The 27427-nt window shown below is 40.4% G+C and overlaps 1 protein-coding gene across 1 annotated transcript in view; it reads left to right on the plus strand.

Moving 5' to 3' along the window:
• The window catches only part of CDH12 (cadherin 12), an 852174-nt gene that overhangs the window by 257711 nt on the left and 567036 nt on the right, over positions 1 to 27427 (plus strand). The window lies entirely within an intron of this gene.

A 27427-nucleotide genomic window follows, 5' to 3' on the forward strand; every position in this document is an offset into this window, starting at 1 on the left:
AGAGTGGTCAGTTTGGATTGGCTATTACCAGCAGGAGAGTGAGTTTGTGTGTGTATGGGGGTAGGGGGGATGTGAGAAAACCTGGATTTGTGCTGGAAATGGCCCACCTGATGATCACTTTAGATAAGCTATTACCAGCAGGACAGTGGGGTGGGAGGAGGTATTTTTTTCATATTCTCTGTGTATAAATAAAGTCTGCTGCAGTTTCCACGGCATGCATCCGATGAAGTGAGCTGTAGCTCACGAAAGCTCATGCTCAAATAAATTGGTTAGTCTCTAAGGTGCCACAAGTACTCCTTTTCTTTTTCCTTGACACAGTTATATAACGGTTTAGCCCATAGTCCAAACTCTGGGATCCAGATCCTGCAAAAGGCCGCCATACCCAGAAAAGCCCTGAGCCGTTTACGAGTGCTTAGGGTAGGGACTTGACAGATAGCTTCCTTTCATGTTTTTGCTGTGCCTTTCTTTTTGCCTTAGCTGTAACCTGATTCCGCTTCACCTCAGGCAACAGGGTTCTCAGGAGGATATTACAGTCGTCCCAATCCGGCTTGTGACTACTGAGGCACCCCTTAAAGACTGAAATAAACCAGCTTGGGTTTGTGGAGAATTCCCCAGCCTGTGTTTTAAAAGCTGCTAAGTCTATTGGATTGAATGGCACATGGGTGTTAACTTGTATGGTGGTGGCCTGGCGTCCGTCTGCCCCTGGGCGAGCCACAACAGTCTCGGTAATTAAAGGATAGAGTGCCACTGAGGGGGCAATCTCTGTAACCTGAGGCATCCTATCCTTATAACGTGGGGGTGTGGGGGCCGAAGGGGACACCAAATCTGCTATTACAACATTGGGGGGCGGTCGTGGAGCTAACATTAGCTACTACCGATCCTATTGGAGTCAAATTACAGCTTTGTAGAATGTCTGTTTTATTTTTTAAAGCTATAAATGCTTGTGCAGACAGATGTTTATTCCATTTACCTGTTCACTGACAAAAAACTAAATTGGAGGATTGTATTATAATTGATTGACCTTCCCGGTGGCTACCGTTCCTGGTCCTTTAGCTGATATTGAGGCCAGTCTACTGTACAAAATCTTTTCAATTTGCTTTTAGTTATTGGATTTGATTTAAACGCTTACCAGTTTGCTAGAATGCATTCTAGGGGCATACACTGTGCCCTGCCTGTAGTACTCTGTCCCATATTCCTGGACGACTCTGGGCGTCCCTAGGTCTTAACAGAGAAAGTCCAGACCACTGGACTGTTCCTACCTTTTCCACAGGACCGGTTCCTCACTGTCGCCTGCAGTTGCTTCTCCACTATAGGGGCGTGTTCCACCGTTGTGCCCTCCGGGGTCAAGCAAATCAAGTCTCCTCCGAGGCCTCCCGATGAACTCGCTGGTGTACGCTAGGTGTTGGTTCTCGCTGCAATCCATCGGTCGCCAGGAGGGATCCAGGCAAGGCTAAATAGCAGCCTCGAGCCCACCCAGGGATGCCAAGAACTGTTGCTGGCACAGAGTTCCCGAGGCAAGCAACAGCTGGGTTCATTGCCTGGTGTGCATCGCACCAATGACCACAACGGAGTGGAGAAGCAGAGAGATTTATTTGGAGCTCCAAATAGGGTGCAGGGAGACTGAGCTGTCTCAAATCCTGCCACAGCGCAGCAAATTTCAGTATACATTTTATACTTTTGCCTATTTTATAACATAAGCTTATGCAACCAATTACCTGTTGCCCCGTACAATACCGTAGCCAATCAGCTAAAGCAGCAAGTTGTGTTTTTTTCTTAGTAGCATTGCCCGAGCCTTGCCTTATTTGGTTTTATTTGTTACTGTTTTTTGCTAAACATTTTTGCCTTATTTATTTGTTTTTTAGGCCAAAGCTGGCCTTGGCTGGCGAGCTGTGTGCAAACCTGTCTGTTTGTGTGCTAGCTTCTTCAGTGTTATGCCGGATCACGGAGGGTTCAAAGAGCAAAGGGGCCTTGGTTTATCCGGGCCTAGAGAAGGAGGGCTTCCTCGACACTCGTGGTCTTCCACTCTCCTGAGTTACCTAGTGTAGTGCCCAGTGTCCCCAACAGCATCATCTATCTTCCTAATTTGGTGTTTGATAGGCTTTATCACCTCCACTCAACTTTCCCATCATGTGGCACTCAGTAGTTTCAGTGTCAGAGAGGATGTTCCCAGATGTTGCTTCAAAATTTGCCATCGATGAGCTGATGCAGAGAAAAATACATAGATGCTCTGAATTACATTAAAAAATTCAGCAGCCTCACTAGAAGCAGATGCTGCATCACTGACCACCAAGTTCAATGAATGAGAACTGCATGGGACAAAAAAAGCTCGAGGGTTTAACTCTCGGATCCGTGTCTGCACTGCTCTGTTCTTTCCTCTCATGTTGGCACCATTATCTTAGCCCTGACCTCTCATGTCAGCTTTTGCAATTCCCATATCTTCCAGCTTTTTAAGAAGCACATTTGTCATACCAGCTCCTGTAGTATCATCAGTGTCAATACATTCTAGAAAATGCTCTCTGACAGTCACCATTGCAGGGACATTTTCACTAGGTTCTGTTGTTGTTACAAAATGCACCATTAAAGTCATTTGTTCCGCATGACTGATGTCAGGTGTGCAGTCCAGAATAACATCTTGCTGACTTCAGATCTGCCATAGTCTTCTGTTTGACTTTTGTTGCCAGTAACTGTATGATCTCATTTTGAATTGTTTTTCCAAGGTAGTGGTTTGTGTACATTTCTTAGGTGGTGACTCTTCTTAGATGATCCTGGAGTACAGCATCAAACTCAGCCATCAGTACCACAATTTTAAGGAAGTTTCCATTGTTTGGCACATACAGCTGATCTGAAGTGCCACACAGTGCTAGGTTTTGGGTAGCAAGCATTCTCACAAAGGCAATGAGGCTTTTCAGAGCATTTACCAGTAAACAGACTCTGATGCAATCTTCTCTTGCGCTGATCATCTATGGTGGCCTTAAACCTTGGTTTCATCTCAAGCTATTTCCACTTTGGAATGCTCTCTGGTGATCTGCTGCCTTCTCATGGCATGCCAGATTTCTAGCCAGATTTTTCCAGCCCTTTGTTCCTGTAGAACCAAATGTGGCTGGAATATTAGACTGGAAGATGAGTACATAAGTCTGGCCTCTCCACTTTGTCACCATTGGGGATGTCACACCAGTGATGTGTTGGATGGAAACTTTTATTTTTATTGTCTTTGGGGACCATAAAGTTTTTCACTTGCTGTGGCCCATGCAGTACAAGGAAGTCCCTCAGGCTACTGCTCAAGTGGGTCCACAGTCCTGGATCATCTTGACTTAAGGAACTAAACTCAGCAGCAGCTGTTTCTTGCGCCTCCACCACACTCTTCTCTGATCTACACTTTTCTTCAGGAATGTGCATGGTTACATCCATTTGAGATGGATGCTGCAGTAGCTGCCAGGTCAGCTGCACTCTGACTAACTGGAAGATCAGACACCTCCTCACCACTCACATCCTTACTGGGGCTGGAAGGTCCAGTGTGAACATTTGTGTCTATGTATCTCAGGAGAGCTCCTTCCTGCTTAGATAAAAAAGCTTCTTTTGCTTTCTTTCTTTTTCTGAATGCTGCCCCAGAGGGGAGTTTTCTTTTTTCACTCATGACTGCTGTTCTGTGCCAGCTATAGTGGCTCTCAACACTCAATTGAAGGGGACAAATAAGCAGCCTGGTAGCAGGGCCTGAGTGAGGGAAGATATCAGCATCTTAAGAGCCTACCTGGCTCCTACTACTTCAGCTGACTGCCTGTTCTCCTCAAGTGGGTTCAGGGAAGCAGCAGGAAACAGGAAGCTCCCTGAGAAGCTGGTGTTAATCAGTCCAGGCTCCTGGGGGTGCTAGAGAGGTACATAAGAGGCTCGGCATCCTCTCTCTCCCTGCAGCTCTCTGTTATTCCCTCTCACCTTTTCTCGTGCCTGCCTGTTATGTCTCTTGTGCTTTCCTTCCTCCAGCACAGCACTCCATCTCTGCATCTGGAGCAGAGTGAATACATATGCACCAGCAGCAGACACAATTTTTTACACCCTGTGCCCCTCCACAGTCTGGCACCTGTATTCACCCGCCTCAGTTCACCTCATGGTAAGGCCAGCCTTGTTCAATAAATATTATCTTAATTCTAATTAGCCTTGTCCAGGATACAGCAAGATATTGTCTGTCTGTCAGAATATGTACTTGACAATCATAATATTTTCCATCATACTCCAGCATGGGAGAACATGGGTTTTGCACTGTCCTAAAGGCTACCATACCTGGCCTCTAAATAATGCAAGATTGGTTTGATTTTTAGTCCTATACATTTCTTATTAATGGTACAATGTAGTCTGATACACATGAATTATACACATATGTGGAATTGGATATTTATCTGCAGCTCCTGTGTAGCTTATCTTTTCAAGGAGTTATAGCGAAACTTTGCACCTTTCACTATGCAACGTTGTGACTATCTAAGACAGTAATGTTTCAAATAATTGCTAACAAAAAATGTAGTATATGAAAAAATATTCTCACTGTTAGTGAGATCATGCAGGTCAAGTTCACTAGTCCTCAGAAACAGATAAGATCCATTTAAATGAAAAAAAAAGTACTTCCCTCTCCTTTTAAATAGGTATGTCACTCTATGATATGTGTTGTATTTGCATCTTAACATCCAGATCTTCTTGGTTTTAAAGTTCTCTTTATATCCCACTGCATAATATCCTGTACTAGCTGTTACTGTGCCACCATCTTCCTCATTGTAAGAGGTGAATTGAGAAGTCATTCATATATCAACTATTGCAAGGGAAGAAGGCTGATGGAATTTTAAAGCACCCTATCCGTCCAAGGGAAAAATCAGTGGAAGAAACTCTTGGAAGAACTGTCATAAAAATATCCATTAAACTGCTTCAGAGGAATTCCTTCTAATGCTGGAAATCTTAATAGGCTCTCTTTAAAACTAGAAGTCCTCTGGGACTAAACTGTGTGTGTAATTTGTGCTGTCTGCCCCCTTCCAGTTGCTAGAGTTTAAGAGCTGCTCAGTTTCATTGACGTATCAGGCTTATAAAAACGTATAGCCAAAACAGAACCCAATCTCAAGTTTCATATTATGATGTCAGCTCAGCAATTGATCATGTTCCTTGGCTTGTAAAATGCAAAGAATGCTATCATAGTGTTTTTAATTTACTCTCTTGGCCTGTATGTACTATAGTTCCTGTAACATTCTAGTAGTAATGATTTCCTTTTGAATACCAATGAGATTCCAGTGTGGTTTCTTTTTTTTAAACTTGCCAGCTGAAGTACAAATGATGAGGTTTTAGTGGACAAAGACTTACACACCCATCCTAAGCATTATCTATACATGTATTTGTCTCATCTATCTACCTCTGTACCATTAGTGCTAGAATCCATTTCTTTTTCTTTTAAAATATGAAGCCTTATACATTAAAACATTGTAGTAATCCTTTCCAGGGAATGAATCAATACTGTTCGGAGGCAGCAAAATCCTTTAAATGAGGAAGATACATCCAGGTGATGAGAAACAAAGACCTACAGTGTGAGCTTCTGATCTTTAACCATGTTGCTTTATTTGAAAACACCCCCACCCCTCGACCCCAAACAGCAAAAGGCCGCTCAATTGTAGCAAAACACCTCTTAAAATAATTCAGGTTTGCCTTGAAAACTGCATAGCAGAATTTTTAACAGAACAAGAAAAGGTAAATTGGCAGATGATCTTTATTTTATTAGTAATGAACTGAAATCAGAAACCTTGCCAGAGACAGAAGCAAAGTGACTAATTTTATGCTCTCTCATTCTCTTCTGTGACACCCATTAAAACTAAGAAGCCAGTTTAAGATCTGCCCCATCAAATAACCCTTTAAAGAAGCACTCTTTTTCACAAACACGTATACCTGTCTAAAATATGCCTACTCAGACTCATGTGGGTGCTGGCTCAGCCAGTAAAGTGGTAAATGATTAAGCAAAAGCCCACTTTTTTTTTTGTGAAGTAAATTCTATTATATGGATGTGCTGCATCTCAGGTAAACATACAATCAGAACAGTCACTGTTTTCAGGATAACTAGTTTATTATGCACATCTGTTTAATACTCTTTTATAGCCATACTTTATACACGTCTCAGTATGGATCTCAAGAATTAGTTGGCTTTTGCCAGACAGAGAATTTTAGTAATGGAGCAGAAAAGTGCATTATCAAGAATCACCTTTCAGAAATCCAAGGGTGTCTTTTTTTCTTTTTTGTGGTACTCAGGTAAGTATTTTTAGCAGCTATTAACAAGGCTTGTAACTAAAGCCTTGCCTGACACAAGGATTAATTGCTGTAAACTTACCCACTAACACTTCAAAAATCACATCTCCTGCTGCAAGCAAACAATGGTGTTAGGCACTTGAGTGACAGTTTCTGTCAAACAACATAATGTCCCACCTGGCAGTGCAGCTGGTACACGGCTTTGGCAGTTTGCCAACACATCTTTTCATGCATTTGTCTTTTACTTCTAAAAACCAGAATAAGCAAAAGGAAATTCCAATCCCCAGCCCTAATTCAGATGCTTTCAGGTTATTGTGTGTATCTGTTCCTATGCTCCAGCTCTCTGCTGGAGTTTCTGCTGCATGAAATAATTGATCTGAGGGTGGTAAAGAAATGTCCTGAGTTGGCTTGTGATCGTGGTCTTTGCTTTTTAGTTTGGTTTCTCTCTTTATTTATTTATTTTTTTTATAGATAAGGGCCACATCCAGCTCATTTTAAGGTACATGAATTACACCATTGCAGATAATGGGGCTTGACATCATAGTCTGTAGTGTAATTGAATTGGTTTGTGTTGTCTCTCTAATCTGGGGATCTAAGAAACAGGGGAATTTAAAGCTGAAATATTTAATACTCAATTGTCAAAATAAAAATTAAGGTGTGTTTTTTTTCCTGGTAGCTACATCCTATATCGGAATGGACTTTGGGGTAAAACAGAACACTGGGTACCATTTGTCGTTTTTAGACATATACTTTAAAATTTAAAGAGGGAAATGAATCTCTGGAGGATGGACGTGGTAATTTATAAATAATTCAAATGAAGCCAATTGCTGTGCTGCTCCTTGGCCAATCCATTGGAACCCCTTTTTGTAGTTAAAATTTTTATTTGCATCTCCTAAACTGGAGCTTAATTTACATATACCCTTAACTCAAAGGAAGCTAGCAGTATGTATTCCATCTCAGAGATGTGAGATACCTGAATAATACAGAATTGGAGTGAATTAAAAACTTGAGTGAGGGAAGAGAGACTCAAGCTTCCCAAATCAGATTCTAAAACTACACCTAGGCTTTTCACAGCCTCAGAGCTGTGCACGTAGAATCAGACAGGAGCTTTGAAGAATCACGCAATATTAAAACTGCAGTTGAGTACACACAATTCTCAACATTTATGAATGCAAAACCTTAGTCATAAAAACCTTGAGGGCCTGATTCTCACTTCTGGGACACCAGTGTTTCCATGAGTGCAACTTCAGAGACTTCAACTAGCATAAATGTTTTCCCAGCCTCCTCTGGGTAAGCCATACCGGTAGGTGACAGTTCATGTCTGGTTTCAGAGTAACAGCCATGTTAGTCTGTATTCACAAAAAGAAAAGGAGTACTTGTGGCACCTTAGAGACTAACCAATTTATTTGAGCATAAGCTTTCGTGAGCTACAGCTCACTTCATCGGATGTTAATGGGGTATTCCCTGATAAGTTCCCCAAAGTAAAGGAGGTATTTGAAGAGAAGCATAGATCTTTGCTATCTCTAACATTTTTAGAGCCTCAGGTTTAGCTCCTTACCAATGCAGTATAGTCCTCTAGCAGATGAAATATCAGGCATTATATGTCTCTTAAATTTGAATGTCACAAAAATGCCAAGAAGAATCAATTCACCCGTCTTCCTGTGACAACTGTGTGGTCTGGGTAGATAAAAATGATATCATGCTATCAGACCCACAAATAATAATACACAAGCTGATCTGGAATGGCCTTTTCTTTATATGTTTGCTACGGATTTGTGGAACAGCCAGTTTTAATATGGTAAGGATTAATGTACAGACAACAAATATATTCTGTTGGTGAGCATTGCTGTAGGATTTCAGACCTGTGAAAGAACATGGGTTTCTTGGGTTGTTTGGTGTCAGGGAGATTTATTTTTCACACAGCTATAGCTTTATTTGTTGCACAGCATGAAAAAAAACCACAGTATGAAAGAAAGGCTGTCTATTTTTAGAGTGTGTCGGATTTATCATTAAGATTCTGACCAAGAGTGTTCTAGGATTTAGATCCAAAGCATTGTCTAAATTACAAGAAGAACAGGCAAGAGAAGTATACTGCTGTCCTCAGCAGAATTATTGGAAGGAAAGATTGTTCCCTCAGGGATACTTTGAGACTAAGGAGAGCCATTGAAGCAATCAGCCTTAAACTGGATGAACCTTTTATTAAATACAGTAAATACGATACAGGGCGGAATTTTCAAGAGACTGTAAATCACTGATACTCGTGTTCTTAAATCATTTAGACACTTTTGAAAATCCCACCCAGAAGCAACAAAATGAGAGACTTCCCCTCAAGATCAAGATTAGGCCCTTATATCCCAAATTGTTGCCCTGATAAGGAGTTTGGATTTGTAATTCAAAGTTTGTGGAATTATATCCATAAACTGACAGAGGTGTGTGAAATAATCTCTAAGGAGCTACAAGGAAGCTTCAGCAACGCTAGGGGCCGCCGTGGCATTGATCCACATCAGTAATCCTGGCATTGGAATGGTCGCCGATGAGTTTCCTTCCTGGAAAGGTAAAAAATGTCAGGCTGAGAGCAAGCCTTTGGTAGTTATCCCTAGCAGTATTATTTCTTTTCAGATTACCCTTTACTTGGTTTGCATTTCTCAGGCAGGATTCTGGCCACCAATGTAGGTAAAAGTGGCTGTATTCCTGGAAGAAAAGACATAAGTCAGACTGGATTTTGATCAGTAAGTGTTGGTAAACATTAATTTCACTGGACACACAGAAAACAAAAATCCATCTTTAAAAATCAAAAAACTTATAGAAAGACAAAGTAAGAAAAATGCTGCTCAAGTGAGTTTGATTTATGGATACTTACTTGGTATATTTTAACATGTGATGTTGACAATTTGTGGGGTTAACACTTAAAAAGTTTTTACTTTTTGAATCTGTCTGTCATTAAAGAACTATTGTCTGATCTGCCCTGTTGTCTGACTCTTCCCCATGCTTTCCTACAACAGTGAATTTAAACAGAAAAAAGTTTAAAATAAGCACTGATATTTTAACATTGAATCTTTTTTTAATGATTTTTCCCAAAGCAAAGTAGCTCTTGGAAAAATCATAATATACCAGAGGAAAATTGTAGGAGTTTCTCTGAAGTATTCCTGCATATACACACACATACACATAAATAAAAATCCCAGTAAGCAGACAAGCATTGGATTTAGAAGCTCTGTCCATAGAGTATTGTCATGCTGACAAAGGGCTTTTTGAGTGACTCAAGTCTTTATCCCTGAAGTCAACTTCATATCCGTAAATCATGGGAGAGAGCACTACTACCCTTCTGTCCCAAGCCATCACGCCCAAGAGAAACCTGTGGTGCAGCCTGGATGTCCACACACAGCACCAACAGTATAGTTAGAGAAAACTAGAGGCTCAAGCTCAATAATGCTTTGTCATTGATATTTCGGTATACAGACACTGACTTCTTTTCTATCTGGGGGGTGCTCGACTCTCCACACCCCCGCCCCAGGCCCTGCCCCCACCCCACCCTTTCCCCCAAACCCCCACCCCTGCCCTGCCTCTCCCTGCACCCGCTCCACCCCCGGCCCTCCTACCACTCAACCCTTTCCCCCAAGGCCCCACCCTGCTTCTTCCTGCCCTGTCTCTTCCCACCCCCTCCCCCGAGCATGCCCCATCCCCGCTCCTCCCCTTCCCTCCCAGGGCCTCCTGCATGCTTCAGAACAGCTGATCCTCAGCGGTCGGAAGTCGCTGGGAGGATGGGAGAGGAGAGATCAGTGAGACTGCTGGGGGCCAGGAGGTGCTGAGGGGAAGGGGAAGGGGGACGGGGAGAGCTTGACTGCTAGTGGGTACTAAGCACCTGCTAATTTTTCCTCCAGCTCTAGAGCACCCACAGAGTTGGTGCCTATGTTTGGGTAGATCCCAGCTGAAAATGACAAATAACTCGTCTTCCCTTTCTGCACTCAGGCCCCACTCCCAAAGAGCAGGAACAGAATCTTGGATTGACATATACATTTTTAAAGACATCTGAAGGCATGCACCCTATCGTCCATGCATCCCTTCATAAAACACTCCCAAATTGGCCTGCTAGGCTCTTCTGATGCCGTTTGTAGTTGGATGGTGTTTTCTTCAGTAAATTAGTAATCAATTTCAGTTATACAAGGTTAAATTGTTCACATACCAGTTGCTCCCCGCTGACACAATCCCATTGTAGGATCTATGGGTTTTACCATGCTGCAGAACAGAACGTTTATTTCTGCTTTCCCCATATTTTTTCTCCAAGTACGGTCCACCTATCTGATCTACGTTAACCTAACCTTTTGTGTTAGCTACGTCAATCAAAGTTTTCATGCTGTGCAGTGGGCATATTGACAATTATTCATAGTTTTGTCATAAGCATGCATTTGATTAACAGGACAAAACTTTCACAACCGGCAAGCTCTTCAGTAGTGTCACTGAGCCAGGGATAAAGAGGTCTGAGTTCTATGCCCAAAGACTGAAAATGCATTAGAGGGTCAGTTAATCTCACTACTTGGAGAAAAGACATTGCTTTTTTGGGGTAAACATACATAAATTTTCCTAGTCCTTTTGATCATGTTAGTCAGTTTCATGTGAATATGTATTATGCATAAGCAACAAAGATGATAAATAAGGCCCTGTGAACTATAGGGATAAAAATGATAAACTCACAAGCTGGTCGTGAGATCTTTCATAGTTGAAATAATGAAAAAAAAATCTAACATCCTAAGCAAAGCATTCATATGGTTGAACAATAATTCCTGGTTGGTTACAGTTATTTCCCTCTGAATATAAATAATGTCAGCCTGTGATCAAGACCTTCAGGTTCTATTTTTTAAATAAAGGGAGGATTGAAAAATTTTTCCACAGTGACGAATGATATGCTGTAGATTCTGCTTATTAGCTATCCCTTGGTTGATGGCTAAAATCTGCCATTGTTTGGCAGCTGCTAGCACGTGGAAGACAGGTTTATGGGGCTGCAGCCAGGGAAGGAAGTGCTGGGACATACCAGGCTGCAGCTCTGAAAACCTGTATGTGGGGAGGGCAGCAATGGGAAGGGGTGCTGCAGCCAGGATGCTGGGGTTTTTCATGGGGAGGGGGCCTGCAGCAAGGAGTGGGACCTGCAGGGCTGCACGAGGGGATCTGGGAGGGGACTGGGCAGGGCAGCAGCAGGGGGAAGTACTGTGCAGCTCCATGGGCCCCCAGAGCCCCTACTGCTTGTGGAAAGCCCTGGGATCTGAGCTGCAGCTCCCCTCCCCAAAGCCTTCCCTCCCTGTTCACAGTGCTGGGACTCTGGCAGGGCCTCCCCCATTGGACAGGGATGCAGATGCTCCAGCCCATTACCTCCTGTGCAGTCCCCAGGAAAAGGCAGATTTTGTGGGGCTTCAGCACCTTCTAGTATTTCCTTCCCTAACTGCAGCCCCACAAACCTGCCTGCAGCCAGTGCCTTTCTTCCAAAAAAAGTTCTCAATAAGTGGCATTCCATTGCCCATATCAGAAGGGATGGGATTGGTTTCTGACAAAGTGATATCCACCCTACGTGCGATTTCTTCATGCTGACAAAGTGTGTAACTGCTAAAAAGGTAGAAGGTGAGGTAGAGGGTGAACTTTACCTCGTATAGGAAGGGCCTTGGAAGACCCTATAATCACTGCTGGTTTGTTGGAGGAGGGCAGGCAGGCAAGGGGAGCTGAGTACCTAATGTTCATAGCAAGGTTGGGCTTTGTGCAAGAGAGTGAAAGAAGGAGGGCCAAGATTGTAGCCATTGGTTCCACAATTATATAGCTATTATAGTCAGTTCCATATTCAGTACCTATAAGATACCTTGTAGGGGGCTCCACCAGCACATATTTCCATCTCAAAAGACTTTTCTGGAGCTCTGTTTAGCTATGGCCATATCTGAATTTCACCCCTCATTCTTATTTACACAAAAGAGATTACGTTCTTGAAAGTCCATCTGAGAAGAACTTTTATTTAACGGAAATCAATGTATGAATTCTGTTTAGAGGTCAGAGTTAAAAAATGACAATGAAACTGTTGGCAAGTATGCATGTGCATTTACCACCTTTGCACACATTCACAAGCCTGGCACTTTTGCCAGAAGTTTCCAAGTAGATTCATAGCTGGCCCTTTGAATAGGCAATTCTAGTACCTGGTAAGTCTCTCACAATTGCATGTACACTTTTGAAAATGAAAAATAAAAATATCACGACACTTATATGCTCAATTTTCACAGCCATGCAATTTAATTTAGGATGCAGTCTCTCTCTCTCTCTCTCACACACACACACTGACACTCTTGTTGAGAAAAATCTGGTTTTGTGCGATGATTAAGAGTATACAATCCAGTTCTGCTGCTGGGGCAACCCTCCGTCCTGTCTGCAGCAGCTACTTCAGTCCCTAGGGGCTACCCCTCCTATGAATCAACCTTTGGGAACTGAATCTGCATAATTATGGTCCTAATGACAATGTTGCCACCCCATACCGGGCCTACCTTCTAACCTATCCTTCTGTACTATTTTTCAAGGAGCACAGCTCCACTACATAATGATATGCACACTCTTTTCAAAAGGAGGTCCTGTGTGAAAAGTGCCCTTTGTACATTATATGCATTGGTTTAGAGCAGATATTGTTAAGCTGTTCCAAATCTATGTCAGTGATTTTTAATGTAAAAATATAGGCTAATTATTTTTACAGTACACAGCTATCATAGTCTTAAATTTTATTTGCATGCTATGTTATTTTTACTTCATAATAACTTAGGTGCTTTGTAGACAATAAGGTAACAGCTTGTTGGTGCTACATAAACATACGTGGCATTTTTCACATCTTGGTAATGAGTGACTGGCACTCAATATCGAAGGTAGATTATACAGGAGAGTATGTGATTTCAGGCTATGAATTTTGAAAAATAATTCAATTCTTTTAAAACGATGCCATGTAGTGACTATTTTATTTTGACTCCAACACATTAGTTGTCAAAATTAAGGTCTCATGAGATACCCTTTGCTTAAAACATGTATGACTTCATAAACTTCTGAGCAGAACAATGGAATCTCTGAAACTATAATTCACATTCTTTGGACAGTCAGTAAAGCCCGTAGAGTTGTCTTTTCTGTTGTGATTGAAAATAACTGTTGTGCACTACAGCCTTAACTACATTGTTTAAGAAGGAGCCATCCTAACAATGCAAAGACCGCTCTTCTAAGAAATTGCAGTTCTTGTATTGTAGAATAAGAGCGTTAACTACACTTTGATTTACATGTATTTAGGCAGGAGACAACCTAAAATACCATGCCCTGTTCAGCTTTATGTCAGCAAAAACAAAATGTTTTTTTACTGTAGAACATAGCCATGGGTAGCCCAAATAGGCATTCCAGTAGACTTGGTTAAAAGCTGTCAGCTGATTACGCTTGTTTTCTACTAGAGGATCTGTCGCTCCAGGAACCAGGCTACCAAAACATTTATTGCTTTTGTTCCAAAAACTACTTCCTAGCTGGAACTATTTGAATATTTTCATCTGCAAATACCACTAGGAGGGGAATGCTTATAAAAACAAACATTTGTAGCAGCTTAATATCAATTCTTAGAAAAATGATAGCTAAGGAAGCTGTATATTTTTAGAATAGAATTTGTAACACCATAGTTATGTTTCAGCAGAAATTATGTTGTCAGTCCTTAGCTCGGTTGTGATTTGTTTTGCAAAAAAATTGAATCAAATTCAGTCATATACAGACTAACCAAACACTTTAAACCAGTATTTTTCACCATTTAAAATAAATATTCCTACTTGTTTACATTCAGCTAACACAAATATAGTGTCACTTGCATTCCTCACTGAAGACAATTCATTCAATCTTTGCCAAGTTTGCAAAGGAGATGATTGAGAATGTTATAAACAAATGAAAATTGAATGGTTATTTTTAAAGAGTCAGTGTTTGTGCTATCACTGCTCTGCAGCGGTAGATGTTATATGATAGTGTTATCCTATTTCAAATAGGTTATCGCTGTGAGTTGTGAGAAATCGGATGGCAAATGCTGACTTGTCATGGTGACTACTGTATCATATGCATACCTCATACATTGTTTTCTGTACTGACTTCAGTGTATACTAACTGTGGATATCCAAGCCCACTCATGAACAACCAGAAATGTACATCTCATCTATTGCAACAAACACCTTTAATTCATTAGATGCAACTAAATACACATGGTGTGATTTTTAAAGGTGATTGTCACCTCCAGCTCCTTTTGATTCTAGCAGGATGGGTGGGCACTCACAAAATCAAGCCAATAGTGTATTATTTGAATGTTATCTCATGTAGTCTCTCCCAGACATAGGTTACATGTCTCAACAAATACATCTCAAAGCCCTTGATGTACTTTCAGTGGATATATGATCTGAAAGTTTTATACTGTGACCTGCCACCATAGTTTTGGAGCCCATTCCACATTCCTTATGTTGACACAGTGAAGTCTTTAGTGGGTAAATTTAACTCTTTGAACTTTCTATTTATTTTATTGCTGTGGGATCCATAATTTTGAATTTAATGAAGATTTAATCATGCAATCTCAACGCTCACATATAATTTACCAGAATTATTGCAAGTTCCATGTTCTGAAGAAAAAAAATCCAGTGTTTCATTTAGATGAAAAAAGAGATGATCTAGAAGTACTCTAATAAATTTAAATCCTGAAACTAATATGAAGTAAAAGCCGTTGAATACTTTTGAAGAAAAAAAAGCTGTGTAAATATTTCAGAAATAAAAGAGCCAATACTAGTTCTCTGTCAATCACTATGGGATAATGAAAATTCTCAAACCTTGAGAGTTGCACAAATTTAACACAAATATCATTGCCTGAAAATTCATATAGGATGTGCATTCTTTTTGTTCTGTTTAAACCATTTATCATCCAATACATGAGAAAATATCACATGTCTAGTCACATACTCTGTATAATATGTAGTTGAAGCAATGATTAATTTACTAACTGCTAAAACAGTTGTGTGTGTGTCTAGGTTTACATTTTATTGGTTAGCAAATTAATTATGAAGTAAGCCTGAGAGATACAGAAGATAATACTCTAATATTTTTACGAAATAGCTTGTCCAGTTGTACGCAAAAGCAAAATGATTTATTTAAAGTTATCCATATAACTAGTTTTTCTTGCAGAAATGAGACCTACAGGTTAATCAAATTATGATTTCACAATAGCGCCTAGGTTCACAACATTTCCTTCCCCTCCCTCACGATTTTCAAATGGATCCTTACCAAGAAGAGAGCAGTTCAATCATTTTATAGTTATGAATTAAACTGGCTAATAGGTTTCAGTTGGTACTATTTTCAAACCCAATGTTCAATGCTGTTAAATGTCCTTATAAAAGAGGTAGGGTTGTTTTTTTTGGGGAGGGGGGGTGTTGGGGGAGTTCTTTGGATTGTTGGAAAATGATAGATAATGGCTTTTTCTAATAAATGAATTCAGCATGAATACATTGTATAAGGGAAGCTGGAGTACAGAATCCGATGTAATGGCCAGCTCGGGTATGGAATCATAGCAGATGATTCTGGTATGTTATATTATGTATTTTCTTCTTATTGCAATAAATGAGGTTGGTGGGAATTCTGTTAAAGTTACCTGTTTACTTATTTTGACATGCTGCTTTATTCTGTAATTCATTGACAAACAATCTCAATTCAAACTAATAAAATGTAATGATAGGAAAACTGGCAACAGGAACATGCCAGATTTGAAGAATCACCTCTCACAAAAATCCTCCACCCCCTACTTAACCTGGGGTAAACCTGTGTCCCAGTGGTATGTGTGCACAGTTGTGGAGGGAGAGGTGAGAGATTGGAGAATTCAATAATTTGGTTTCCCATTTAAATAAAACCACGTTCTCATAGCCATTAGCCAAGAAGGAAAGTGAACCCATCTTACAAAGGAATGTGTCTAAAGTATGTTCACTGTAAAGTTGTTGTTTTTGCTGTTCCTGAAAAACGTGTTACGTGTAGTATAGAGTTCAACTTTTGTAACTTCAAATTGAGTGGGGGGTGAAGACCAGGCCGGGGGAGCCTTGTAGACAATCCTGTTCTGTTATTTATTTTATTATTGTTAATGTACCTTATACTTGGTGCAATGTAGTCAATTCCAAAGATGAAAGTCTAAAATATTTTCAGACCCAGAGATAAATCACACTTATGAAAGGTAACTTGGAAGGATTCACTCTGAATACTTCCTTTTGGTTGTGGAATTTTAAAAAAGAGCCCTCTCCTTCCCCCTCTAGCATATGCGTAAAAGTGGATGGAGATGAATGCAGACTTATCTGAGAAATCCATAGTAATCTTGATCTGAAGATGTCATAATAAACTACCATCAGGTGTTTGTGAACCAGTCTAGAATCAACTTCCCATCTCAGATGAAGGAAACTTCACCTGTATCTGATAGTTTTATACATACGTTGAGTACCATAGTAATGTGGTGGGCTAAATTTTCTAAAAGAGATAGTGATTATTTTGATCTGTCGGTATTCTGGTGCCGAGTTAGGTACATTTTAAAAGGGCCTAGTTTTTAGAAAGTGGTGAGTAGCTACTCACTGAAAATCAGCTCCCTTTTGATGTTCCATGTTGGGCACCCAATCATTGAAACAACCCCAAATTTCTGTTCCCTTCTGAAAGCTTAGGGCAAAATGTTTTGCCATCTTCAAGAAGACAGAGCACCATATAGTGAATCAACAGAATTCTCAGTCTTAATGCTTCATATATAGCCTGAGCAGTCAGCATTTAATTTCTTAAGAGGTATTCGTGGTAGCTGTTTTGTTAAGGCCCTCTTGTCCCATCTTATCTTTTATAGGAAGCAGATATGGGATGAAGTAAGTATCAGACCCAAAAGTTTATTTGATTAAATTGTGGTAACAGCGTTAATCTTGTAAAAGAAATCAAGATAATAGAAGGGGCTGGATGGCTCAGGAGATTGATAATTGGCTAGAGCACTTTTGCCCTTTCGGTCAGTAGTTCAAATTCAAGCCAAGTCAGTGGTGACTAAAAATCATTACTGTCTGAAAGCGCTGCAGTTGCTATGCAGAATGTATGATTGGTCTCACTGCAGTTCCTAGTGACCTGATGTCCGCAAGGAAAAATAACTACCACTATTGTCAGTGTTATAGGAGATTTAAGTATCGTGCAGGTAATGGAGCCTTAATCACCTTCTCATCATCGGAAGCAGTCCCTCCAAAACAGGGTTGAGGTATCTGACAGGTTAGTTTACAGATGCTGATGCAACTGTTACCCAGATTGCTGTTCTTTCGAAAAAAATGAGAACTCCAGTCTCTGGGCTTGCACCTTTGGCATATTCTATTAGCGCTAAAATGAATTAAAACATGTATATGAAAATCATAGAACTGTAGGGCTGGAAGGAACAACGAGAGTTCATCAAGTCCCATTCCCTGCGCTAAGGCAGGACCAAGTAAACCTAGACCAGCCCTGATTGTTGTTTGTTCAACCTGTTCTTTAAAACTTCCAATGATGGGGATTTCACAACCTCCCTTGTGAAAGCCTATTCCAGTGCTTATCTATCCTTATAGTTAAAAAGTTTTTCCTAATATCTAACCTAAATCTCCCTTGATGCACATTAAGTCCATTATTTCTTCTCCTACCTTCAGAGAACTGGGAGAACAATTGATCGTGTCTTCTTTATAACAGCCCTTAACATATTCAAAAGCTGTCATTAGGCTGTTTTTTAAAGTAACTCAATATTGTTCTTATTCCCTTCAGTATATTGACCAGTTCTTGGCAGAGGCCTACAAACCACAACAAGAAGTGCTACTACTAACTAAGTGCCAGAAAAAAAGTATTTCATGAATGGTTTTCCACATGAGCATGGACAAAACTAACAAAATGGTGGGAAGCTTATGTTCACATTATTTTTCTGAAGATAAGGAAACAAGTTCCCACCTGTAATAAAGCCCCATAATGCTTAGCCAGCAAAGTAAATGCCACCTTGTAAAGCAGCACATAAGGGGGATGTGATGGGGTTCACTCACCACCGCAGCGCCTCCTGCTGGCTGTCCTGGGGATTAGCTCCGTTCACCAGTGCACCCTCTTTTGGTGATGTCTTGCCACCGTCACTTCTGCTCCAAGACCTATATCACCCCACAGACCACTGCATCCGCTTCAGGACACAGCCCTCCAGCAGCGTTACACTTGGTTCTACTCCCTCCCAGGGGAACTGCAGTCCACTGTCCAGCCATTTTCTTCAGTGGCAACTCAGCCAATTGCCTGGCTACTTCTTCAGTGGTGAGGGGGTGGGGAGAGACCCAGGCCCACCCCCTACTCTGGGTCTCCAGGCCCAGGGATCCTGTAGATGTCCACCACTTGCTGTGTCCCCTCCAACAACTCTGTAGATCTCCCTGGGCCACCTCCCTGTGGTCCCAGCACTCTCTTTGCCCTTGCCTCAGGGCTTCAGCCTGCAGATCCCTGCAGCTCACCAGGAGCTGCTTTTAACTCCCTGGGTCTCTGTCTGCACTACTGCTCTGTCCAGGGTGCTTGCTGCCTTCAGTCTGCAAGGCAACCAGTCCTCCTCCCTCTAAGCTCCAGGGAGTGACTGAAGCTGCTCTGCTCTGCAGCCCTTTTTATATGGGGCCGCCTGGCTCTGACTGGCTGCTCATCACAGCCCCTCTCTGATTGGCTTCCTCCTGCACAGTGTGGGGCAGGCGTCTCATCACCAGGGAAAAACAGTGAATTTGACAATGGATTCCAAATAATTTTGCATGAAGGTTCTGTGCACGTAAGATACAATTCATACAGTGACTGAAATATCAGCTAGTTTGAGCAATAGTGCAGCCCATGTTTCAAAGAGGCCTTACTAAATGTTCTCCCCAGTTGCCATTGGTTAGCAGACCATTTTGAAAGTGAGAGTGTAAATGAAAAGATCTAAATGCAGCTTAGGAGGAATGAATGTGTCTAAAATAGCCAAGTTGCATTCAAACAGAAGTGAAAAGGATAGAAAGAGATAACCCAGATAAGGAGGTAGGAACTGAAGCCAAGTTTCATTCAGAAAGGAGCAAAAGGAAAGGGACTAACATAGTCCTCAGTCATTTAAACACAGCCCGCTGTGGTTCTATGAGTGTCAGCAGGCCTGTGGGTATTACATTACCTCTGAAATGTTATAAATTAAATTATGGAGGGGAGAGTATACTTGTAAAATTTGCAGATGACACTCAGCTGGGAGGGGTTGCAAGCAATTTGGAGGACAGGATTAGAATTTAACATGACCTTGACAAATTGGAGAATTGGTCTGAAATCAATGAGCTGGAATTCAATGAAGTCCAAAAAACTTCACATAGAAAGGAAAAATCAAATTCAGAACTATAAAAATTGGGAATAACTGGCTAGGTAGTAGTACTGCTGAAAGGATCTGAGGGTTATAGTGGAACATCAAGTGAATATTAGCCAGCAATGTGATGCAGTTTTTAGAAAGGCTAATATCATTCAGGAGTGTTATTTGTAAGACATGGGAGGTAACTGTCTCACTCTACTCAGTTCTGGTGTGGCCTCAGCTGGAGTACTGGAGTGTCCAGTTTTGGGCACCACATTTTAGGAAAGATGTGGATAAACTGGAGATAGTCCAGAGGAGAGCAACAAAAGTGATAAAAGTTTTCACCTATGATGAAAGTTTAAAAAAAAGTTTAATGAAACAGCACTTACTATTATAGAAGTTCCTTAGAAACCAATGGACAGTGTGGACCAGACATTACTGCAACTGCAATACTTATCCACAGGCAGAAAGATACTTTTAAAAACCTTTTTCTGCTAAGAATTCTACAGAATTTTGTGAATAAAATCATATCTTTTGGAGATATGCCTTTTTACATGGCCAAGCATGAAAACATCAACAGCAATGGCTGTTCTATGTTATACAAAACATGTTGCTTTAGTAACCAAGGTCTAATTTAGCTTCTCTGCACAGGACTGCGAACAATAACAGGAAGCACTGTTGCCACCTACTGCTCACAGAAGAAATAGCCAAAAAAAAAAGTGTGTGTGTGTGTGTGTGTTGCGGGGGGAGGGGGAATTGTGTTGATAGGACCAGTGTGGGGCAGGGCTTCCAAAGCCTGATTTTGTACGTTTGAAGCTACTGGGAGCTTTGCTATTAATTTCACTGGGAAGAGAATGAGGCCCTGGCAGAGGAGTAAGTGTGATTTATGTATTGATTTGTGGAGGAGCAAGTGTGACAACATATTTAACTGTTCCTCACCACATCTTTATGTGAGTTTATAGTTATAAAATAAGCCCCCAATGAAAGTCCATTTCTTTGCAGTATCATTTGCTATTATTCTGAATGGTCAAAATGTACATGCTGTCCTTTTCAATTATTATTTGTCCTCAATACATTCAACAGTCAAATTTTGTAAATATGCAAGCACAGTAAAATGTCATAGACTTTAAGGCCAGAAGGGAGCATCGTGATCATCTAGTTTCATCTCCTGCACATCACAGGTCACAGAAACTCACCCATCCACTGTTATAGTAGGCCCATAAGCTCTGGCTGAGTTAATGAAGTCCTCAGATCTTGATTTAAAGACTTCAAGTTACAGAGAATCCATCATTTACTCTAGTTCAGTGGTCCTCAAAAGTTTTCCCCCAAGGACCTTTTTGGCATCTTACCAACTGTCTCAGACCCTTTTCTTTTTGAGAGCTAACAGAATGCCCCTGCCCGTGTGGGAACAATCCCACTAGTGTGACCTCTCACGTCATTTTGCTCTACACCGCTTTAGTTCAAACCAGCAAGTGGCTTGTGCCCCAGACTGCAGAGGAAGATGAATCCCACTTCCCCAAGTCTAACCTGCCAATCTGACCTGGCGGAAAATTCCTTCCCAATCCCAAATATGGCAATCAGTTAGACCCTGAGCATGTGGGCAAGATGCACCAGTCAGACATCTGAGAAAGAATTTTCTGTAGTAACTCAGAGCCCTCCCCATCTACTGTCCGATCTCTGGCTGCTGGAGATATTTCTTAATAGCAGTTTCAGATGGGGCCTGTGCCATTGTGGGCAATCTCATCATACCATCCTCTCCATAAACTTAGTAAACTCAGTCTTGAAACAAGTTAGGTATTTTGCCCCCACTACTCTCCTTCTCTCCTTTAATATCAAGCTTAAACTTATTTTTGGCCAGTTTATATCTATTTGTTCTTATGCCAGCATTGGCCCTTAACTTAAAAATTCCTCTCCCTCCCTGGGGTTTCTTCCTATAATGTATTTATAGAGACCAACCATATCTCCCCTCCACCTTCCTTTGGTTAGGCTAAACAAGCTAAACTCCATGAGCCTCCTCTCATAAGGTAGGTTTTCCATTCCTCTGATCAGCCTAGTAGCCCTTCTCTGCACCCGTTCCAGTTTGAATTAATCTTTCCTAAACACTAGAGCCCAGAACTGCACAGAGTATTCCAGATGAGGCCTCACCAGTTCCTTCTCAAATGTCAATAACACTTCCCTATCTCTGCTGGAAATACCTCACCGGATGCATCCTAGGATTGGATTAGTCTTTTTCACAGCCACATCAGATTAGCAGGTGATAGTTGTTTTGTGATTTGACCAATGCACCCACTTTGTTGCTTCCATTTGATATGTTCACAACTTATAGTCAAAAATCTTGTTGTTAGTCCCCAAGTGCATGACCTTGCACTTTGCACTATTAAATTTCATCCTATTTCTATTAATTCAGTTCTCAAGGTCATCCAAATATTCTTGTTTGAAATACCAGTCCTCCTCCATATTGGCACTGTACCTCCCAACTTTGGGTCACCTGCAAATTTTGTTAGTACACTACCACTTTTTATGCCAAAGTCATTAAATGGCAGTGTTAGATAAGATCGGTCTCAAGATGGTGCTTTAGTAAAGTAAGGGAGGGGAAAGCCTTTCAGTCTATGATCATAGTCTGTCCTCAATTGATTTGGCACATAAGTGTGATGGGTACAAAACGACCATCTTTATTTTAGTTGAAAGTCTTTCCTTTATGAAGAATACATGCTGGTGCACAATGGACTTGACAAAGAAAGAAAGCTGGAATGCAAGTCCCACAAATAATAGAGCAGAACTGAATGCATCTAAGAGGTAGACAAGTGAATTGCTCGATAAATAATTAATCCAACCAGAGTGCAATATATTTATATGTACCTATAATCAAACAATGCAAGGTCATTTTAATCTACATTATTCATAGGTCCATATCTTTTATGAGATTGTATTTCCTAGTCACTCATTCACCAATAATGATTTTTTATTTGATTTATTTGAATTTACAACAGTAATGTGCCTGGTCTCCTAAACTTGCGGGAGTATTATGGTAGGTCCTCTGTGTGTGTATTTTTCCCTTTGTTTGATTACAGTAAGACTGATGATATCCCAGTATGTGTTGATCATTCTTTTGGATTATTCATACCTCACTTATCTAGTCTTATTTTCCAGTTCTGAAGTCCCTGATCTGAAGCACAGGATACTATTGTTTGTCAGATTTGACTTTAACTTTAAGAATGCAGCCAGGTCTATGTGACTTCAAAAACAGCAAGATTAAGGCTAAAAGTGATAATCTACCTTCTTCCTTTCTCTCTTGGATAGCTGTCTTTTATATATGTGAATCAACATAAACTTTCTCTGTCCACTCATTCTGTTCCTGTGTACTGTAACTCCCTTCGGAGGATCATTCTAAACACCCATTGCTGAAGCCTATTTTGGTTTGTCCTCAAGTGTCTGGAACATATGGCCACTTCACTTCCCATAACACCTGGCAGGCTGTTCATGTATGGAGATTGTCTTAATTAATATACCATGCTGTGGCTGTTCAGGACCAAACATTAGAATACAAAAGCTGGTGGCTCTAGTTTTTTTGTTTTATCTTGGAGAGGAGGAGACAACAGAAACTGTGGAGTAGATACCTGCCAACAGTCACAGGCCGTTGTCTGGGACATCCATCTCCCCAGTGCTGTTGGCAGACATACAAGATCATGAGTTTGAATGTGTTTTACACCATTCTGGAGTATAATATTTTAAATAATAGTAGTTTATGTAATATTTGATTTTCATTCAAACAAGGAAACAGTCATCTTGCAATTTCATTTCCAATCTGCAACCATTGTAGGTGGTATGTGTCAAGGAATTCAACCAAAAAGGTACTGATTGGAGGTCCCCATTTTTGCTCATCCCTAATCTCTAGCCGTTTATTCTGTTGTAGTGTATATCCTGAATATGTATTCCAGCTCTCATTAATTGTTAGAAGCTTTAGTAGAGTTCCAGATACGTCAGGCAAAAAGGATGGAGTAGAGAACTGTAATTTAATCTAGTCTAAGGTAGATGACCTCCAGTTAATTGTCTTGTTTTAAAAAATATTTCAAATTCAAATAGCATACTATTCTTCCCAGTATGCAGGTTCTATATCATTTAGTTCAACAGGATTTCTCCTTCAATTTCCTGGGGGATAACAATCTTGACAGCATTAACTTTGTTTTGTAAATGTTTTTCTAAACTTCCCTGTGGTCATGAATATTTTCTGGTGTATTCAAGCAGCATAGTTCTAAGTCACAGTCTAGACTAGATGATAAAACCAAACCATACATCATATTGTATGTGCTCGTCTTTTCCTCCAGCTAGGCAAACTGAATAGTTGGAGACAAGATTTTTTAAATTAAATCAATGTAACTAATAACAATATCAGTACTACAATACCAAAGAAGTATTTGTTTGGCAATATAAATCACTCTCATCTCTTTCCAGTTGTCAGTATTTTTCAGTAGAAACTGCTAAGCAGAAAACAAATGGGACCATGCTCTCACTGTATGTTAAAAATAATTTAAACCAATAGAGGTTTTCAATGTTAATGCTAAAAATCTAGATATTTCTGGCTTTCAAAATTCCAGTATTATAATATTCATTTGTATATTAATACACATATCCATCTTCCACATCAGCATCCATAGTATCTCTTAAGAACAGTGCAGTGTGTGTAACCCTAAGCAAAATTTTTGACTTCTGTTTTTAACTGATATCAAGAGTTATTGATTCAGGAAGTTAATATTGCTGATACAAAGCCCAGATCAATAGCACATGACAGTGACATGATGAGAAAAAAGTTTATAATATTACCGTATAAATTTGTTAGGAGAACTTTTGATGACTTCTGACTGCAGAGGAAAGGTGAAAGTGAAAATTGGACGTGTGGGTGTGCACACGCGTGCATATTGCAGCAGATTGGATGTAAAGCCGGCAAAGGCAAAACTACAGTAGACAGATCAAAGGATTTTTTTGTCACGCTTTCTATCAGGCAGATTCTGAGAAACAAAGAGATTCTGAAGGTTTCTTTTTTACTTTCTCCTAAACATGTTCATGTTTTAATATGAGTTAGAGAATTCTGCAGGGTTACCAGTAAATTGTTAAAAGGAAAAGCCAAATTGCGTTTTTTTCTTTTTTCTGGGAGTAAAAACTTGATATCCAAATCCTTCTTGCTTTAACATTGAAGTCAATAGGATGTCTCATGAGCAAAATGAGCAGGACTTGGCGAGAGGTGCTTGACATTTGGAACTTCCAGTTTTCAAGAAAAATTGTCATTTTGAAATGTTCCATGAAGAGGACATTCAAAAATATTTTTCTTTTGGAAACACAGAAACAATGATTCTGAAAGGAGATGCTCAGTGAAATTGACATGATTCATGTCAGGTTCACTGCTGCTATTTGCTACTGGGAAGCACTGAATCTCACAAGAATCATTTCAATCAGCTCTTGTGGACCCCAGGGTCCATGACTCTGGGGCAGCCCAATCATGCACATTGCCCCAGGGCCATAGATCCCATGGCTTCCAAACTCCTGGACCAGTGGGCTCACTAGGACTGCCCAACTTGTGGAACCTGAGAAGCCAGCTACCCTGAGAGCTCGGCCTGAGGAACCCTGAGATCAGCTGCAGGGCTGGGAGTCAAACCTAGGTTAGAGCCAAGATTCTCATGGTTTCCAAGCACTTGTGTTTCCATGAGAACATTTTGGGTTCCACAAATTGGTATTTTCTGACTAGTTCTAGATTTGGCTCTCCTATTACATTTTTTACGTTAGATTCAGAGATTTTTGAAAGAAAGAGGGATCTCTGGTCATCTAGTCTGACATCCTTCATAACACAGTTCATAGAATTTCACCCAGCACTTCCTGCAGTGAAGGGAATTTATTCTCTTAGGTGAACACTACCAGGCCAAATAAAGTGAAGTTTCATTAGAAGTTATAAGTTAATGCCAAAATTACAAACAAGGTGGGTGAGGTAATATCTTTTATTGGAACAATGTCTGTTGGTGAGAAAGACAAGCTTTCAACCTTATACAGAACTCTTCTTCAGGTCTGGGAAACATACTCACAGCTAAATCTGTTCCATCTCATATTTAGCTGTGATACTCTGAGTACATTTCTCAGAACTGAAGACCTCCGTCTAAGCTTGATATATATACTGAGACCAACATGACAACAACAAATCACGGCATACAAAATTACAAACAAGTCATTTGGGACCCAATCCTGCTTCCAATGAAGCCAGTGGACATTTTGGTGCTAGCTTTTGTTTAAAAGGCATGGTATTGATAACCCATACACAGAAGATGGATTGACTATCATGGGCTCATTGATTAAACCAATGGGAATATAGCCTGAGTAAGGACTGCAAAATTAGGCTTTGGATTTATAAATTCATAATTAACGTTCTACTGTCTTAGACAGCTATGTAATAAAATGCATATTTTTAAATATAGATAGGTTTGTGATAGTTTACTTCTCTTTTCTGCCTATACTATAGATCTGTGGTTTTCAACCTTTTTTCATTTGCAGACTCCTAAAAAATTGTGAATGGAGGTGTGTACCCCTTTGGAAATTTTACACATAGTCTGTGAACTCCCAAGGGGTCCACAGACCACAGGTTGAAAACCACTGCTGTATATATCCGTATGCAGAAATTAGCTATTTTTGCTGTGTTCATGTTTAGGCCAGTATTGTACATGCATTGATGGACAGTGTAATCTAGTAACCCACATTATCTAACATGAAAATTAAATGGGATACCAAAGGTAGAGGTTGAAAAGTTGCTTGTCAGCTCAACTCTACTTCTGTCTCTTTGTATCTTTTCCCTTTTCATCTGGGCATTCATAGTCTTTCCTTATTTTCCTCTCAGCCTTATTTCTTGTTGATTCTGTTTGTTTGTTTCATTTACTTTTTCTCTTCTACTCCTTTCTGTTCTCCGTTTCTCTTTTTTTGTTTGTTTTTCATTTCATTTTCCTTCAGAGACTCCAGTGCACTAACAACTGAACAAGCAATTGATGAAGGATCCTACTCGGATCAAATCAATAGTATTGACTTCAGCCGTACCATGATTTTACCCCAGAGCTTTCTTGTTGTATTGGTAATGTAGTGAAAGTGATTAGCGTCACATCAAATGTCACATAAGGATAAACGACAGCGCAGGAGCGGAACAGTAGTAGAGTTGTTCCGTTGCCAGTGCCTTTAAGAAGTTCCAGTGGTTATGCTGGTTTCTTTTTTTTTTCCCCACAAGAAAACGATGTCAGCTCCCCCATTTTGGTGCGTATGCTATTTGGTCATCACTGCACTGTTTATTGATTTATAGAGTGAAATAACTCTAACTTCTTGGGGGTGTGACTCTGTGACTTTTAAGAAGGTGGTGGTCATAGAAGTGAGAAACTGATATCCTTGCTTAGCAATCGGCACAGTTTGGGATGGGGCTATGAATGTCCCACAACTCAGCTAAGCCACTTAAGCCTTATCTTTGATGACCATCTTTTTTTTTTCCTGGTATTGGAATACACCTATGCAGAAGTGGCCAGTGTGTACGTTATTTAAAAACGTTATCCACAGATATCTTGGGTAACTTCTTCTACATTTACCAATGTGACTTGTCTGTCTTTCTCTGTCCTCTAGATCATCAAAATCTCAGGGGTGGGCACTGTTTTTTACAATACTAAGCACATTGTCAATCCTATAGTAATCATAAGACACTATCTGAAGTATTTCACTCGTGACCTATTCATTCTTTCAGCTTTGAAGCCAAAGCTCCAAAAAATGAGAGTCAGTCACATGGCCTTGCTGTGTTACTTTCCCCCATTATAGGCTTTT

The sequence above is a fragment of the Lepidochelys olivacea genome (assembly GCF_965140295.1).
Source record: "Lepidochelys olivacea isolate rLepOli2 genome assembly, chromosome: 2".
Classification (NCBI taxonomy): Eukaryota; Metazoa; Chordata; order Testudines; family Cheloniidae; genus Lepidochelys; species Lepidochelys olivacea.